Genomic DNA, 16,292 nt, shown 5'->3' with positions numbered 1-16,292 from the left:
TGACCATGCCTCAGAGATCCCCCTGGGAGACGAAAGCAATAAATAGGACAAATGAGAAAAAAAAAATGTGCAGAAACACAAGTAAATAGAAACTAGGGGTAATGAATTAGGGAGCTGAAAGACTAGTGGGAAAAAAAACCAACATGGAGAGGCGGCAGCTGTGGGTTCTATTTCTTTGTTGGCAGTGGTTTCTTGTGTTTTCTGTTTTTTTGTTTTGTTTTGTTGGGTTTTTATTGCCTCTAGGGAAATAAACAGGATGCTCAGTTCCTGTCTCATGTCTACAGTCACATTTCTTTAATATCAAAGTAATTTAGGATATGGAATAGAGAGAAGCAGAAATTCACTGGTTCCCAATGGTGACAGGACCTCAACTGTGCTTCCTTTCTCAATAAACAAGATGAAGCACATCCTCTCGGAAACATGAAGCAAATGATGCGACTTTTTGCTGAAAACACTGCTAGACTTCAGGGTGACTCTTAGCAACAGTGAACATGCCCCCACTTCCGGTCTCATGGCAAAGAGGCTTTTTGTAAGATGGGAGCAAGGCTTGATATATTTTCCATTTCCCTGTGTCATGCCCCACTCCTTGTCCTAACCCCACTTCTGTACCCCTTTCCCAACAGTGAGATGCCACATTTAAAAATGAACAACCATCCTGCTCTGTTGGGATTAGAAAGACCTCACTGTAGTCATTTAGAAACAGCCACTCTTCTTTCATTTGTAAACTCTCCTTCTCAGGATTATGATTAACAATAGTCCTCCTCTCTGGGTTTTATACCATTGGAATCAATTAGCCTTCCTTAATCATAGGCCAGAAAATGTGGGAATCCTGCCTTGGAGAAGAGGTTGGCCAGACCTCCCGAGCTCAGAGGCCGACTTAAGGGTGAGCCCTCATTGTGTCTATAGCAACAAAGGTCTGCTTGCCAAGTTTACAAAATAAAAGAATCGAAAGTTAATAACTCTGAGCCGATTATAGCAGGTGATGGTGTTTATGGGCTTCTGGAGCATTTTTGTCTGAGACTCAGCGACTTCCAATGGTCGGGGAAGCAGAACTCAATAATTTTTTTGAACTTTCAATTTAAAAAATCATTGAGGTGAAAACAATCAGATCACAAAAGGAATGAAGGGAGGCTTCAGTCACAAGGCAATCCAGAAACAGCACAAACTGCTGTGGAAGAAAACCACACTTCACCCCATCCCAGAAACCAGTACACACGAAAAGCAGCCTTGAAGGTTCTCCTTAGATATAGCTGCCACTGAGTCTAGCTGGGGGCACATTCACCCCTTACATTTTCATTCTAAACCCCAGGTCTGTTAAAGAGCGTTTGTATATGGTAACCATATACAACCCATGACAAGGGTAACCCATGACAAGGGTTCATGGAAAATGCATTTTGAAAAAAATGTATGCAAGGATTTTCAAAAATTTTGCACCAAATAAACTTGTCCTTTTGTTCCATTTTTCCACAAAGTTTTTTTTTTATTTAATAAATACAGATTTCCAAAGTACAACTATTGGATTATAGCAGCTTTTTCCCCCCATAACCACCCTCTCACCCACAACCATCCCATCTGCCACTCCCTCTCCCATCCCATTCACATAAAGATTCATTTTCAGTTATCTTTATATACAGATCAATTTAGTATATACTAAGTAAAGATTTCAACAGTTTGAATCCACACAGAAACACAGAGTATAAAGTACTATTTGAGTACTAGTTATACTGTTAATTCACATAGTACAACACATTAAGGACAGAGATCCTACATGGGGAGTAAGTGCACAGTGACTTCTGTTGTTGATTTAACAATTGACACTCTTGTTTATGGCATCAGTAATCACCTGAGGCTCTTGTCATGAGCTGCCAAGGCTATGGAAGCCTCTTGAGTTCGCCAATTCCGATCTTATTTAGATAAGGCCATAGTCAAAGTGAAAGTTCTCTCCTTCCTTCAGAGAAAGGTACCTCCTTCTTTGATGGCCCCTTCTTTCTGCTGGGATCTCACAAAGATCTTTCATTTAGGTCATTTTTCTTTTCTTTTTTTTTTTTTTTTGCCATAGTGTCTTGGTTTTCCATGCCTGAAATACTCTCATGGGCTTTTTAGCCAGATCCGAAGGCCTTAAGGGCTGATTCTGAGGCCAGAGTGTTGTTTAGGACATCTGCCATTCTTATGAGTCTGCTTCCACAAACTTTTAAAAGTACCCTCACATATGTAGGAGCATAAGATCTCAAACTAGCATTTGCTGAGTATTCACTACATGTCGGGCACTATTCTGAATGCTTTCTATCTCTTTGGATTTTGAACCCTATTAGGTAGAAACTATTAGTCTCATTTCAAAGATGGGGAAATTGAGGCTAGGAGAGGTTTTTGTAGCTCACCCAAGATTACACAATTAGTCAGTGCTAAAGCCTGGTTTCAAACTCAGGCAACCTGGCCCTGATTCTATGCTCTTAATCCCATTCTAATTCCATAGGATTTCTCAAAGTACTTGAGAAAGTACCTTTTATATCTCAAATAGATCTCCCACCCCTTCATTGCTAAGAAAATTAAGAGACAGAGAGATTACAAACCTGTCATAGTAAGCTTGAGTTTGGGTGAGAAATCGAGTGAGCTCAGCTATTGCTCTTCTTCTGCTTCTGAGTGATGCTCTCTTTCCAGAACCATTTCATCAGAGGAGCCATGGCATCCACAGAGATGCACTGTTTGGGTCTCCCTTTGAGACAAAACATGTTGTTCAGTTACAAAGAGTATAGCTAGCTGAGACTCTCCAGATGTTAAGTACCTTCAAGATGTACTTTGACCTTCTTTATTTTAATTTTTATTTACACATTTTATTTACTTGAGAGTCAGAGATAGAGAGAAAGAGAAACAGGGAGCTCCTATGCAGTGATTCACTCCCTAAGGGCCTGCACAAGCCAAGCCTGGGCCAGGCCCAAGTTGGGAGCTGGGAACCCAATCCAGGTCTCCCACGAAGTGGGCAGGGACCCAATTTGAGTCATCACTTGTATCACCCCAGGGTGTGCATCAGTAGGAAGCTGGAGTGGGGAGTGGAGTCAGCACTTAAACCCAGGTACTCTGCAATGAAATGTGGGGGTCCCAAACAGCATGTTAATCACTAGGCCAAAGGCCTGTCCCTCATCTAACTTTCTAACTGAGGCCGTGTTCCTTCCGGGTAGCCCTCAGCCAAACATTCAGGATAGGAAGATCATGTGCACCCACTCATTTTTGCCCAATGGGGGACTCTTCTAATGGGCCATCATTGCCCCAGCACTCCCAGTTAGATTGGTGACAGCTTTGTCATAGTTGTCAAGGCCCATCCCAGCCAATTCTGCTGTGCCCCCCTCCTGATCTTTCCTAGACATTAATTGTGCAGCACACCTTTCTCACCTATTTCTGTGTCTGTCTATGATTTCCTGGCAGGACTCACTTGACACAGGAATCAAACCTACTTCTTTGATGCTTCTAACACTGAAGATGGAGTTCAGTAAATTTAGAGGCCAATCATTTGAACAATATCTGTTCCTTCCTCTTATCTTTCTTATATGTGAGGTCTCTCAGTATTAACATATGACTGTTTTTAACAACCACCTCCATAAAGGTGATTCTCAAATTAACATCCCACTTTAAGAAATTCTTAAGGGGCTACCTCTTTCCACCATTTTTGAGCCTGTGGAGGGCTGTTGGGAACAGGACTTCTAGAAGTCTGGAAGACTGTGGTGCAAGGACATTTTTGCTGGCTATAAGCGAGGTCTCCGGAACAAAAAAGAGCACATGGAACTTCTTAAAATTTAAAGTGTTTATGCTCAAGTTTAAACTGAGTTCTACTTGGGCAAGAGGTATGCTTATGTGTGCAAAGCAAAGAACAACACAGTGACTGCTGGCAGCAGACCTAACAAAACCAGAGTAACCTAGGGACAGGTAACTCATGCTCAGGGAAACAGTGGCATGGTTTGTGCCAAATTCTGAAGCAACCTTCCTGTGAAGGCCACTGGACACAGAAGCCATGTGATGCTGTACCCCTCAAGGATTTAAGCTATTGAAAAGTGAATAAATAAAATGGATTTGTTCTCTTGTAAAAAAAAATCCGAAGTAGTGGTGTTGTGGCACAGTGGATTAAGCTGCAGCCTATAATGTCTGTTGACATCTCATATTGGGACATCAGTTCAAGTCCCAACTCCTCTGTTTCCAATCCAGATCCCGGCTAATGTGCCTGAGAACACAGCAGAAGTACTTGGGCCCTTGCCACCCATGTGCCTCCTGGTTTCATCTTGATCCAGCCCTGACCATGGAAACCATTTGGGGAGTGAACTAGCAGCAAATAGAAGATTGCTTTCTCTCTCTCTCTCTCTCTCTCTCTCTCTCTCTCTCTCTCTCTCTCTCCTTCTACCTTTCAAGTAGATGAAAAATAATTAATAGGGGCCAGCATTGTGGTGTAATGTATAAAGCTGCCAACTGCAATGCCAACATCCCATATGGGTGCTAGTTCATGTCCTGGCAGCTCCACTTCCTATCTAGCTTCCTGCTAGTGGCCTGGGAAAGCAGTAGAAGGTGGCCAAAGTGTTCGGGCTCCTGCACCCATGTGAGAGACCAAGATGAAGCTCCTGGTTCCTGGTTTCTGCCCAGCCAAGCCCTGGCAGTGGTGGCCATCTGAGAAGTGAACCGGTAGATTGATCTCTCCCTCTCCCGCTCCTGCTCCTGCTCCCGCTCCCTCTCCTGCTCCCTCTGTCTCTGTCTCTGTCTCTCCCTCTGTCTCTCTGTAACTCTGACTTTTAAATAAATAAGTAAATCTTTAAAAAGAAAATAATAAACGTTAAATATAGTAGTTCCCTTTCTTCAGATAATTGTCAAATTTTGCACTTGAAATCCACAGTTCCATGATACTTTCTTAAACTATAAATGTGAAAAATTATCTATTTCCCTTTTTTATAGGAAGGTTTGGTTTTTCTCTATAAACACACTGTATTTACGTGATTAAAAATATAAAATATATTTAATAAAAATATGTCATTGATATCCTCCTGTATTTTTAAATAGACCAAATTATTTCAAAAGAAGGTTGATGTATAAATTTGGGAAAAACCAATCTTACTGGTAAGTAGAAGAAATTCTGTCCTAATTCATGATATGATGGGAAGGGATATTAGAGTTCTAATAAGGCATGGAATGGTAAAATGGTTGCTAATTGAATGTGACCCTTGAGTAATTTATGCCTTTGGGGGATAAAATGTTAGCAAAAAGTGAGTCCTATACTGCTGTTATCTTTATTCACAGATCCATTCACTCATCCGTATACTTGTTCATCTCCCCGTCCATTTATTATCCATTTATTATTCATTCATCCTCCATCCATGCATCAGTTTCTTACTGAGCTACCCATCCATCTATCGCACTTCCTTCCATTCACCCATTCATTCCACTGACCCAGTCAAGGTGATACCATTGCAGTGCATGTAGACACAGAAGAAATGGTCCTTCCCATAGGGGAACGTTCCATTTCATAGGGGAGAAAAGGAAAGAAAAGGAGATATAAGATGAATGCTCCCTGGAGTTGTGTAATATGTCCACAGGGTTCCCAAGCATGGGAAATCTCATCTGACAGAAGAGAAACACACATTTCTTGGGTGGAAGATACAGAATTTACTTTAAACTTAGAAAATTCTTGAAGAGCTAGTAGAACACCATAAACAGAAAGGAGAGTATATTTTTAGAAAATTTAGAAAATTTAGAAAAGCAGAGTTACTTACATAAACACACAGAAGGGTTGGGGATCTTCTATCCACTGGTTCACTCCCCAAATGGCCACAACTGCCAGGGCTGGGCCAGGCCAAAGACAGAAGCCAGGAGCTTCTTCCGGGTTTCCCATGTGGGTGGCAGGGGCCCAAGCACTTGGGCTATCTTCAGCTGCTTTCTCATGTGCATTATCAGGAAACTGGATCAGAAATGGGGCAGCCAGGACTGGAACCAGTGCCCATGTAGGATGCCAGCTTTTCAGGCTGTGGCTTAACCTGCTGCGCTGCAGCACTGGCCCCAAAGAGTATATTTTAGGCAAAGCTGGTAGAGAGGACATGTTGTAGTCTGGAGATGGTGAATATTTTTGTTTAGCTGGATGATGGTGATAGAAGATTAAGTCTGAAAAGCCTATTGAGAGGATTCATGGACAGTCTGCAACAATGGACTCAGATTTTCTCAACAATAGCCTATTATAGTCAAAGTAGCAAGTACAAGATTTTTAATTAACTCAATTTAAAAAAATTTTTTTTAAATTTATTTGACAGAGTTAGAGAGAGAGACAGAGACAAAGGTCTTCCTTCCGTTGGTTCACCCCACAGACGGCAGCCACAGCCCAAGCTGCGTCGATCCAAAGCCAGGAGCCAGGTGCTTCTCCTGGTCTCCCATGGGGTGCAGGGCCCAAGCACTTGGGCCATCCTCCACTGCCTTCCCGGGCCACAGCAGAGAGCTGGCCTGGAAGAGGGGCAACCGGGACTAGAACCCAGTGCCCATATGGGGTGCCAGTGCCGCAGGTGGAGGATTAACCAAGTGAGCCACAGCTCTAGCCCCTAACTCAATTTTAATTAGCAATTTAATAGCTAAAATACATTAAATCAGAAGTTCTGAAGTTTTCTCAGTTTATAACACCCTGTGTCTCTGTGATGCTTTCACGGCACCTCACATGTCAAAAGAGATAACTAACGATTTCATCTACTAAGTAGTTAAATTCAAATAGCTTATTAAATATTTATTCTTAAAACTTATCCACCATTAGAAAAATACATATAAATAAAAACATAATTGTGAAAATTGCCTTCTTAAATAACCAGTTACGTGTGTGCTTGTTGGGCACTGCACAACTATGAAACCTTAGATTTAGATTAGCCACCACTACCTACATTTTATGTTCCACATTGATTTTTTCACGTGATATTTGTCTTTTACCTTGGCAAGTGCTAGAAACCCAGATTCACAAAGACATCCTGCTAACAAAAGCAATGTCACCAAATCTAATGTTGAAACTGTAAACTCCATCAAGCTAGTAGCTTGAGTAGTATCTAATTCAACTGATCCTTGTGTTGCCCTCAAAACTTTAAAATATCCTACTGAACCTTTATGAATTCACTGCAATGCCTTGGAGTACTTCAGTGCATGCTGGGGAATTCAGTATGAAGCCATTATCATTTACTATATATATATATATATACTTATTTAAATATATGTTCAGTTTTTATATATTGTTTCATTTACTTCCTAGAGTGAGATAACTACGTTATTCCCAATTCTCAGATGGTGAAACCAAGGTCACAGAGCTGGGAACTGATGAAACGACATAAACTGCATGCAGTGTCTCTATTAATATATGTGAAAGCACACGCTTTGGCCATCTTTCCCCATTAACAGCATCAGAATAGCGAGCATACCCTGCCTATCTTTGTGTTCTATGTCCAGGGATCTTACTTGATGCTATCATCAGGGCATAATGGCATTCTTAACCTTATATGATCAGTTTAATTTTCCCAGAAGTAAACCCCCTGAGTCACAAATTTGACTACAAATAATTTATCTGCAACGTAAGTCAGTAAATTCTGGCAGCTGAGTAGAGAAATGTGCCAGGGAAGGGAAGAAGCCAGTAAGGGCTACATTATCAAGCAAATTGCCACTGTGGACAATTGGAACTCAATCCCACATCCGAGAATGATTCTTTTGGAGAGGTAAGAGACGTAGGGTATTTATACACCCACTTTCCTATGACATTGTTTTAGGACTGCTCCAAGAACAATAAGAATTTCTTAGTGCTGGCCCACTATATGCATGGATAGAGAGGACTCCAATGGCCAGAGAAATCCTCAGGAAAAAAGAATAGGAATCAAGTCTGTCTATTAAAATGGCAAAGCCCAAGTAGATATGGGTGAGGGGCAGACAATAAATGGCTCACACATAGAATGTAGGAGGACAGCATTTATAAAAATGACTGGGATGGAGAGAAAACAGAACGAAGTATTGTACTTTCATTATAATAATTTTTATTGGTCAATATTTCATAATAGCCTGTTACTTATTTGTAGTGATGAATAAATACTTCTTTTAAAATTTTATTTATTTATTTTTAAAGATTTGTTTATTTATTTGAAAGTCAGAGTTAGAGAGAGAGTGACAGAGAGAGGTGTCTTCCATCTGCTGGTTCACTCCCCAGTTGACCACAATGGCCTGAGCTCACCGATCTGAAGCCAGGAGCTTCTTCCAGGTCTCCCTCCCGGATGCAGGGGCCCAAGGACTTGGGCCATATTCCGCTGCTTTCCCAGGCCATAGCAGAGAGCTGGATCAGAAGTGGAGCAGCCAGGACTTGAACTGGCACCCAGATGGGATGCCGGCACTGCAGGCAGTGGCTTTAGTTGCTATGCCACAGCGCTGGCCTTGAATAAATACTTCTTAATTCGATAAAAAAATGATCAGGTAAATCAGAGTATCTGGGAGGTGTGTATAGTTTGGAAAACCATATTAAATATAGTATTTTTTATTGACAAAATAAATTTTTTAATGCTTTTGGTTGCTAACTGTATAGAAAAGATGGTAATTTCCAAGAGAGTTTGGAAGAAAAATACAGTCTTGGGGCAGATGAGTCTCAGATGGGTCATCTGAAATGCTCATGTTTGCTTTTGATGTATAATGTTTGAGAAGCGATAAACTCCCTCACTGCAAAGTAGTGCCTGAGGAGCAAAGCACTTGCTAAAGCGAGGCTTCTGTTTTGTTCTTCTATCCACTGTGAAGCAAGGTAAAACCTCACAACTGAAGAGGAACACTGAAATTGCAAGCTCCATTTCATCTGCATCTTTGGAGCCGCGGCGACAGTGTGTCTCAGCAGGGGGAAAATGGCAGACACATTTAGCAAAGCACTTAGCTTCTGAGTATATGCTCAGCAAAACTAAATGATTCTGGTATGCTACAGCAACTTAGTTATACCACCTGTAATTGGGCAGATTCCAATAAATTGAACATTAGAAACCATTAAAAATTTTTCAAATGATTTCTAAGGAGGGAAAAATAAGAGTACGCAGCAAGTCACTAAAATCAGCTATTCATCATTGATTTCCCCTTGCTAATGGAAATGACTGACTCATACCTTTGCTGAATTCTATTTTGAGCAACAATATTTTTCATGCTAATTTAAGGATTCATCCTTCAAATAAAATACACTGATAAGGTCTTGGTTTAGACCTAAAGTTTGATTCAAACATTTCTATTGAATTTATATGTCTCAACCAATTTGCATAAACACCCTTGTCTGAAGGAAGAGTAAGTTTGCTCCAGCATCCATCAAAGAGTCAAAAGTAGTCTTTTGAATGTAGGACTGTGGCCTGCTGGCTGAGCTCTCTGGAGAAAGGCTAACAAGAAAAACCATGAGCAATTCTGAATACCCAGGTCCTAAGCAGCCCTGCACTACAGCTCTGCCGAGGACAGTGAATGAGGGCTGCTGGGACATAATGTTCCATTGGTGACCTGAGGGTTCACCGTTCTGTGGCATGTGGGACATTAGCACTCTCCTAGATACCCTTGAGAGATTCGAGGAGAAGATGGGAAGGCTTCTCATGAGCCAGCAGAAAGGAGTTTTGCAAAACCAATGTAATTGGCAGGCTATTTTTCAACCCATAGCTGAAATCTGGACTTTTCTTGTTAATGTGGCCATTTAGGCAGCAAGCTGGAGAAACTTGAGTTGACAATAAATGAAAACAATACCAAGTTTAATATAATCAGTTATCATATGCTTTTGCAGATAATCATAGAAATGATTATATGGACAAAAATCAGTAAATTCAAATAACATAAAAGCAACCAGTTTTACTGTTGTGTCATTTTGATAAACTGCATTTACCAGAGTATTTTAAATATATCTATTGTTTAATCCACTGCATACCTGCCTGGTTACTGGGGACAACCCTGGATGTTAGGGTTAGGAGACCTGAATTCTGGTGTCCTAATTGGACCTAATTGTGAACTGGAGAGAGAGAAGAGGGAAGGGAAGGGAAGGGAGAAGAAGGGCTGGTGAGGAGAGAGATAGAGGGGGTGTGTATGTAGGTTAAGTGGGATGTGGGATTTTTTTAAAAGATTATTTGTGGCCAGTGCTGCGGCATAGCGGGTAACTCTGTCTCTCAAATAAATAAATCAATTGAAGAAGAGAGAGGCAGAGAGAGTGAGCGAGCGAGAGAGGTCTTCCATCTGCTGGTTCACTCCCCAGATGTTCACAATAGACGGAGCTGGGCTGATCCAAAGCCAGGAACCATGAACTTCTTCCAGGTCTCCCATGTGGGTGCAGGAGCCCAAGCACTTGGGCCATCTTCAACTGCTCTCCCAGGCCATTAGCAGAGAGCTAGATTGCAAGAGGAACAGCCGGGTCCCAAACCAGCTCCCATGTGGGATGCTGGCGCTGCAGGTGTGGGCTTGAATGCCAGCACAAGCCCCTAGGGTGTGTGTTTGAACCCTGGAAGGACTAGGGAAAGGAAGGGCAAGCTATGGGTTGAAAAATAGCCTGCCAATTACATCAATTTCTAATCCCTGGAGCCTACAGATGTTACCTTATATCGAAATAGGGTCTTTCAGAGGTGATTCAGTTAAAGATCGTAAACTAGGGAGATTATCCAGAAATGCAATCACCTGTATCCTTATGAAAGCGAGGTAAAGGGCAGGCATTTAGGACAATGGTTAAGATGCCGCCTGGGAATCTTACATCACATATTGGAGTGTCTGGTTTGAGCCCCAGCTACCCTGCTTCTGGATCCAGCTTCCTGTTAATGCACACTCTGGGAGGCAGCAGATGGTAGCTCAAATACTTGGGTCCCTGCCACCCATGTGGGAGACACAGATTGTGTTCCGGGCTCTTGGCTTTGGCTTGGCCCAGCACAGGCTGTTGCAGGTATTCGGAGAGTGAATTAACAGGTGGAAGATTTCTCTGACTCTCTGTGTTTCTCTCTCTCCCCCTCTCCCTCTGTGTGTGTGTGTGTGTGTATGTGTCTGCCTTTTAAATAAAATGAAAATAAATAAAAAATTCCAGAAAAGAGTGAGGTAGGAGATATGACGAAAGAGAAGGCACTGTGACCAAAGAGGCAGAGATTGGAATGATACGGCCACAGGACAAGGAAAGAGGCAGCCACCTGAAGCTGGAAGAGGCCAAGAATGGACCAGAGGAAGTCTGGCCCTGCTGCCACTTTGATTGCAGCCCAGAGATAACTAGCAAGATCCTACTTACAGAAAAGATAACATTTCTCTCTGTGTGTCTCTCTGTACTGCTCCCCAACCAAATGGCAAACTGGGAAATGACCTAATGGTTTCTCATACTTGTAGGTACTTCAGTCTCTAGGAATTATTTTATTTCTTCCTTCCCAACACTTCCCCCATGGCTTTCCATATGGAGGAGAGAACATCGCCTTAGAGTTATTGTGTAAGTCACATTCTCTAAAACAAGACTGGGAGTGCTGGCATAGATAGTCTACAACTGGTTGGAATTTCCATTGCAAAGGCACATTTACATTTTCCCTTTATTTGAAGTATCGTTACCACATCTCCCAGCCTAGAGACACTCAGGAGGTCTGGTCTAATCTAGCTTTGCCCATTACCCCAATGATTCTGAATATTGCCCAGAAGCCAGTTCGGTTCTGCATGGCTTGTTGCAGGATGATTAGAGTCCAGGCTGATCTTTATCTCCCTAATTGTTGGAGAGAACAAGAAGTCCTGAGGCTGTCCCCAAATCGGGCAGTCAGCCTCATCATTGTTCCTCCTCAGATTCTAAGCACTTCTGAAGAAGGCACTCAGTTCCTGGCGGAACCAACTACTGTGTTATGGATTTATTATTTTGGCCCATTCTGAGTGCTTGCATAAGCCTCAGATGCAAAGAAGACTTGTCAAGGGTTAGAGGAAAAGCTCTATAAGCTACAAGTTGTCAATAAAATTCTACTGAACTCTCTGCCTCATTCTTCTGCTTGTCTTGAAAATCTCAGATTGATTTTTACAAAATTCCCAGTGTCACCCAGGCAGTGCTGCCTCTATTTGTTGGCAGAGAGCTCTTAATGAAATGGCAATAATGTGACGCTGCCTTTGCAAATTCAGCAAGTGTATCACATAGAAGGGAAACCCTCTCCTCATCTATGGCTCTTCTGCGGAGAAGTGTGTGTGTGTTTCCTGGCCAGACTCATTGCTCCTGCTCACCCCTTTTTGGTTATACACCTGTGATTTGATCATGCACTGTGCTAACTCAGTTTTGCTAAATGAACAGCAGTGTTTATATGATGTATTGGAGGAATCGTGGAAGGGGGAAATGTTTAACCTTGCAGCAGATTGTAGCAATGTGTCGCAGGGTTTCTCAAGCTTTGTCACTGTTAACATTTGGGGCTGAATAATTCTTCCCTGTGAGGGGAATGTCCCATTATTATAGGACGTTTAGCATCATCTTTGAGCTCTATCCGCTCATTGAGCAAGTATGCCGATAGCACTCCCCTCTCCCATTTTGCACAACCAAAAATGTCTCTGGACAATGTCAAATGTCCTCACAACTTGGGGGCAGGGGGGAGATGGTTGAGAAGCACTAGTTTAAACTGAAGATCCATTTTTTAAAAGAATCTTAGAGAAGTTCAAAAGAGACTGTATTGAAAACGTGTATGCATTGGAAAGCTCGGTAGGCAGCCCTCAAGATGGCTGCCAATGACCCTGCCCCCTGGTATTCATGTATGTGAATAAGGCTGATCTGTGTAACTAGCAGGATATTGTGCAACTGGCAGAGTGTGATTATTTTTTAGCTAGGTTGGAGGAGATTTTGGTCTTTTTGATTGCTTGTGCTGAGGGAAAACTAGCCGTCATGTCCTCAGGATACTGGTGACCCTATAGTAGAGGTCCCCATGACAAGGGTTTCATGAGAGCTATCTTTAAAGAGATTCTTCCAGCCCCCTGTCATGCATGAGACAACTACAACCCTGGTTGATATCTTGACTGCAACCTTCCAAGAGACCCACAGCCAGAACTACCCAATAGCCCCTTTCATAAATTCCTGCTATACTGAAATTGCTTATTGTTTGTTGTTGTTTCAAACCTCTAAGATTTGGAGTAATTTTATTTATTTGAAACACAGAGTGAAAGAGAGAGAGAGATTTGTCATCTGCTGGTTCACTCCCCAAATGGTAGCAATAGCCAGGGCTGAGCTGGAACTCCATCTGGGTCTCCCATGGTACTTGGGCCATCATCTGCTGCCTTCCCAGGCACATTAGCAGAAAGCTGGATCAAAAGCAGGGCAGCTGGGACTTGGCCCCAGGCACTCGAATGTGGGATGTGGATGCCCCCCAAAACCTCTTAACCTACTGTGCCGCAGCGCCCACTCTGTGGGGAGAAATTTGTTACACAGCAGTAGATACATAAGAAAATTTAGAACAAATATGAATTTGGAGCACAAAACCATGTTTGTAATATTTGGGGTTTTTTAGTAAGAGAAACTTTCTTTGTTACTTTTCCTTTTTGGATAAACACAATTTTAAAGAGAAGAGTACTACTGATTATAGCAGAGCTAACAGAAGAAGACTAGAAAAAGATTTTTTTAAATGTTAGATTTTTTTTTTGTTAGGAAGAAACAGAAAGCCTCTTTTGGCTAAATTTAAGGGGATCCCTAATTCCTAAAATAGATCAAGCAAATAAATGCTTAATTTAACAGATAAAGCATTTTGGCTTTGAAAATATTGACTTTTTATTATTTATTAATAAATTGGGATCCACCTAGGATGTCCTTGTAGGTCATTACAATGTTAGTCCCTGCTAAAAAATTTAAAATAACTTTATTTTCTGAGACATTTATGTATGCAGTTTATATAACTCTATACTTGTCAGATTATTTATTCATTACCAGCAAAAACTCATGTGTAAAGTGGTCCCCTATCAGGAATCTGAGGGAAAAAAATTTTCTTGCTGATGAAACTCCTTTGCCTACTAAACCATTTTCTACAACCATTAAAAAATTATAGGCAATAAATGGATAAAGTATGGAATATTCATATGGTGGTATACTATGCAGTGATAAAAAGGAATGAGCTGTTGATATACACAACATCAATGCATACCAAAATAGTTATACTCAGTGAAAGAGTTCAGACAAAAAAATACACTTTGTGATTCCATTTCTTTCAAATTCTTGGAACTGTAAACCAGTCTGTAGTATCACAAAGCAAATCACTGGTTGACTGGGGGTAGGGAGATGTGGGGGAGGCATTATAAAGGGGCATGAGAATATATTTGAGAGTGATATTTTCATTATCTTAATTATGGTGATGGTCTCATGGCTGTATACTTATGTCTAAAATCTACCAACTCGTACACTGTAAATACTTATAGTTTGTTCTGTGTCAATATTACCTTACAAAGCTGTTTTAAAAGTGACAGACAACATGTCACATGATTAAAAAAGAAATGATGGCATGATCATACAGAAAAGGCCAAGAAAGGGATTATGGACAAAAGTAGTTATAATGTTATTTTAATTCTTAAGCAGTTACCTGAGTTAAAAAAAAAAAAAAAACTGTGCAGGAGTTTATAAGCTCAAGATTTTTTTTTTTTATTAACTTTTTTATTTTTTTTACACTTTTTTTATTTAGTAAATATAAATGTCCAAAGTACAGTTTATGGATTACATTGGCTTCACCCCCATAATTTCCCTCCCACTCGCACCCCTCCCATCTCCCACTACCGCTCCCATTCCATTCACATCAAGATTCATTTTCAATTATCTGTATATACAGAAGATCGATTCAGTATATATTAAGTAAAGATTTCATCAGTTTGCACCCACACAGAAACACAAAGTGTAAAAATACTGTTTCAGTACTAGTTATAGCATTACTTCACATTGGACAACAAATTAAGGACAAATCCCACATGAGAAGTAAGTACACAGTGACTCCTGTTGTTGACTTAACAATTTGACACTCTTGTTTATGGCGTCAGTAATCTCCCTAGGCTCTAGTCATGAGTTGCCAAGGCTATGGAAGCCTTTTGAGTTCGCCGACTTCGATTTTATTCCGACAGGGTCATAGTGAAAGTGGAAGTTCTCTCCTCCCTTCAGAGAAAGGTACCTCCTTCTTTGATGGCCCCGTTCTTTCTCCTGGGATCTCACTCACAGAGATCTTTCATTTAGGTCTTTTTTTTTTTCCCAGAGTGTCTTGGCTTTCCATGCCTGAAATACTCTCATGGGCTCTTCAGCCATATCCGCATGCCTTAAGGGCTGATTCTGAGGCCAGAGTATAAGCTCAAGATTGTTATTTTTTATATTGAGTGCTATAGCCAGATATATTGGAGAACAAGTAGGCATAACTACTGTTGGTTCTGAGACACAAGATGGAGCCCACACCTCAGACCCCAGGGCCTCAGCTAATTTTTACTTGGTCTTCTCTCACTGGAATCTCTGGAGAGAGAATGCCCCCAAAGGACTATGGAGTGTCAGTGTTCTCACCTGCACCTCTGCTTCGTTGTCTTCTTAAAACAAAGACAAACACCTTCTTGCTAGCTTCAAAGATTTTACCAACACCTATTTGGAGACACAGGCAGAAAAGAGCAACTACAAAGAAGTCAGGAAGTTGCAGGGCCACGCCAAGTGCTGAGAGTCAAGTCTGAAGTCCTATTTCTCTTCTGAGATGGTGGCTGAAAATTCCTTGGGAATTTTTTGTTTTTATTGTTAAGTACAAGATATTAAATCTCATGCTAGTCCTCCTTATAACATCTTTTCCCAGCTCTCACTGAAGTAAAAACCACAACAGTAACAACACAAAACTCCTTCCTACACCAGATACCCTCTTCATGGCCTAAAGGGCTGGAGAACCACCCAGGAAAGAAGAATTCTGTCAATCTGGGTCAGGGTTTTAGTGTGAATAGGGTAGAGAGTAGTGGGCAGGTCTGTCTTCTGTATTGTGGTGCCTCTCTCCATGAGATGATGATCACTGTATAGTTAGCTATTGACACACTAATGCTGCATAACATACCACTGTATGTTATGTACATACTGTACAGTGATTTACAATGACATTTATTTCTCACCCATGTTGGAGCCAGCTGATCTTGGCTGCATTGTAGCTCCAACTATGGGTTCATTTCAGCTCTGCTCCATCCATCTCTCATCCTTCTAGGATCTGTTACTTGTCAGAGGCATGTTCTTGTCATGGTCATGGCAGCAGTACAAGAGCCCAGAGCAGAAACACATTAGCTATCTTAAGAACTAGACACAGAACTGGCATACTCCTATTACTGTCCACACTCCATTGGCCAAATCAAGTCACATGGCC

General features: G+C 41.4%; 1 pseudogene; it reads left to right on the top strand.

The window, feature by feature from the left end:
* The first annotated feature begins 511 nt into the window (after window positions 1-511).
* Window positions 512-4,032, top strand: LOC108178679 (large ribosomal subunit protein eL33-like; annotated as a pseudogene).
* Window positions 4,033-16,292: the final 12,260 nt, after the last annotated feature.

Source organism: Oryctolagus cuniculus, chromosome X (genome assembly GCF_964237555.1).
Source record: "Oryctolagus cuniculus chromosome X, mOryCun1.1, whole genome shotgun sequence".
Taxonomy (NCBI): Eukaryota; Metazoa; Chordata; class Mammalia; order Lagomorpha; family Leporidae; genus Oryctolagus; species Oryctolagus cuniculus.
Note: the sequence above shows the minus strand (reverse complement) of the source record. Positions and strands in the feature narration are given on the sequence as shown.